Source organism: Frankliniella occidentalis, unplaced genomic scaffold (genome assembly GCF_000697945.3).
Source record: "Frankliniella occidentalis isolate FOCC.00 unplaced genomic scaffold, Focc_3.1 Scaffold104, whole genome shotgun sequence".
NCBI lineage: Eukaryota > Metazoa > Arthropoda > Insecta > Thysanoptera > Thripidae > Frankliniella > Frankliniella occidentalis.
Genome location: NW_026267233.1, coordinates 116258 through 119216, shown reverse-complemented (window position 1 = coordinate 119216; position 2959 = coordinate 116258).

The following is a 2959-nucleotide window of genomic DNA, read 5'->3' as shown; positions in this document are numbered from 1 at the left end:
ATAATTGTATTTATTGATTGACAATATTCACACTAGAGCACGCACACCACAGAAGGGTCCAGAAACGAACCCATCAATGGTACAAAATCGACCACAGATATGGTCCACATCGCGCAAACGCGGCGCTACCCCACGCGCGCGCCGTGTGGCTACCCCCCGTCCCAAGCGACAGCACAGTGGGGACAGAATTGTCCCATAGGGTACAGCTCAGCGCGCGCGCTGTTGTCACTACTCCCTGCCGCAGCGCGCTCGACACACGGACACACAGACAGACAGACAGACGGCATGGGACAAAATTGTACCCTAGGGTTCAGCTCACGGCGAGGTTGTTTATGGCTTGTTTACACAGAAGCCAGACCGCATTGCGGTCACCCAAGCCCATTACCACATGACAGCTGAGGGTGACGAGGGTAGCCGGGGGAAATTGTACCATGGCCATGGCCAGTTCAGAGTTGTACCTCCTTTTCCGTAGGCAAATAAGGGACAACCGAAAACGCGGGCGGATTTGTACCATCATACTTCACAGTGTAAACTACACTTTCGATTCAAGGTTTCCTCAATATGGAAAAAAAGCCAAGAAACCGAAGGCTCCACAGCCCAAGAAAGCGACTGCCAAGTCAGGAATCGAACCCAACTCCCCGGGGCTAGAAGATACATTGCTGCCTGCTTCACGACCGCACCACACCGCAGACCGGTGTGATCGAAGTGCGTGACTAGCACCCAGGACAGACCTGTTCAGCAAACGGTTGCCAATGGCTACCCCAAAGCCAATCCAAGAGCAGCAAGGCTCAACCGTTCCAGCAGGAACATCAAGTGACAGCAATCAGGGATACTCAATAAAGACCCAATACCAGTTCCAGATAAAGTTAAAGCTAAGTATTTAAAGATTTAGAGGTTAATAACAGTGATAAGATAGGTTGGTTAGACACTGGTGTCAGATATGTTAATAGTTATGTTAGCAGACACCCAGACAGGTTGAATCCCAAAGTGTACAACTGCAGGATAAAGCTCAACGCAAATACTATACAGGAAAACATTTGTTTCAGTGAATCACCACTCCTTTTGGGACAACGAGATCATCACAACCTGCCAGAGATGTCCAGGAATCTTCCGAGGAACCACGGTCTTAGCAAGATTTAATCAAAATAATTAGATGGATCTCCCGAGTCTGACTCTGTGAACAGGAACCACTCATTTTCGTATACCTAGAACCGCGGAAGGGGTCATTTGACCCGTGCCGCGTTATGCACGTACCCCAGAACCCTACTGCATTAATGCGCTTTAATGCGCATTGAAATATTACATTGGTGGCAGCGGTAAAAATCGCGGGAAGGAGAAAGAGTAAAGTTGGACAGAACCTTCTAGTGTTCAGCCAGCTCCTTAGAAGGACCTAATAGTGTCCGCTAAGGTGTAGGGAGCGACTCTGAGGCGGACCTGCTAGTGTCCCCAAGGAGGCGAAGGACGTCGAGAGAAAGTCCCTACTAGAGGACGCCTCCCGCACGGGCAAGCGAAAACCGATTGGAAGGACCTATTAGTGTTCGCCAAGAGGTTGAGTCAGAACTGACCGGACCTTTTAGCGTCTGTCAGGGAAGACCCAGAGGGAATGCAGACGGAGAAGGTGCTCAAACCTTGCAATGGCATCAGTCTACGGCCGCAATGGCTGACCAAGACGGCGGACAGCAAGACGAGCACCGGGAGCCTCGAGAACATCGAGAACGTCCCGCCGAGCAGCGAGACCGGGTGGAGCCCGCCCATGACGTCGAGTTGGAGGACATGGAGGTCATCGTGGAAGAGCACCATCGTCAGCTGGCAGGACAGTACCAGCGAGGACGAGGACAACGTCGACCCAGAGGAGGCCGTGGTCGTCGAGGCGGCCGGGGAGGCAGAGGCGGCCGAGAGGATGGTCCGAGAGGATGTGGAACAGGATGGGCTACTTGCTCGACGACAAGCACGGCGTCCTCAGCGACAACGAAGAGTGCCACGACGTTTTGTTGAAGGTGGCCAGGCGAGAGAAGCACATGAAGACCAGGGGGCAGCGCCGGAGCAAGAAGAACCGCTTGAGGTTCTAGTAGGGGAGCCCAGAAGGGTTAGGACTCCTGCAGCAGCACGGCGGCACCAAGACGAATATCAAGAAGAAGTGCTGGAAACAAACTACGACGACGAAGAGTATGAGAACATGGAAGAACATCCAGAGCCGCAGCAGCAACAGCAGGCAGAGGGCAACAATGCTGCACTGTTCCTCAGGCTGCTGGAGAACATGGGCAACAGGCCCAGAAACAAGAAATACAACGAGGTACCCAAATACAACGGGGACACAGATTACTCGGTGTATCAAGTGCAATTCAACACGTTAGCAGAAGCAAACGAATGGACCACACAAGACAAGAAGACTGCGCTACTTCAAGCGCTTACAGGGAATGCCACGGATGTCATCGCAAACCTCCAGAGTGCGGAAGTGGAACTCACGTTCGAAGCTCTGGACGAGGCACTCGTGAAGACTTTCAGCAAGACCGCATCAATGTGGGAAAGGAAGAATGATTTCAACACGCTGCGCCAGGAAAAGGATCAAACCGTTCGGCAATTGTCAAGGCAGGTCGAACGGCTAGGGCGATCATACCTGCGCAACATGAAGGAGAGCGACATCCAGGAGGAACTGGTACAGCGGTTCATCAAAGGATTAGCAGACAAGAATGCAGCAGCCCGGCTGGCATTCGCTCCACTTCTAACACTGGACGAAGCGCTCAAAATCCTTAACAGAGGGTTGAGCCTGGAAATCGAGGAACCGCCAACCAAGAAAATCCGACTCACAAAAACGGAGGATGCAGAAGAGGAAGAGGAGAAAGAAGAAGAAGCAAAAGTCAACATGTTCTATCCAGACCAAGTAGCGGGTACATCATCAGCAACGCAAACAGGAGGACGCAGAACTCGAGGATTTCGCGGAGGAAGAGGATCCCGAGGA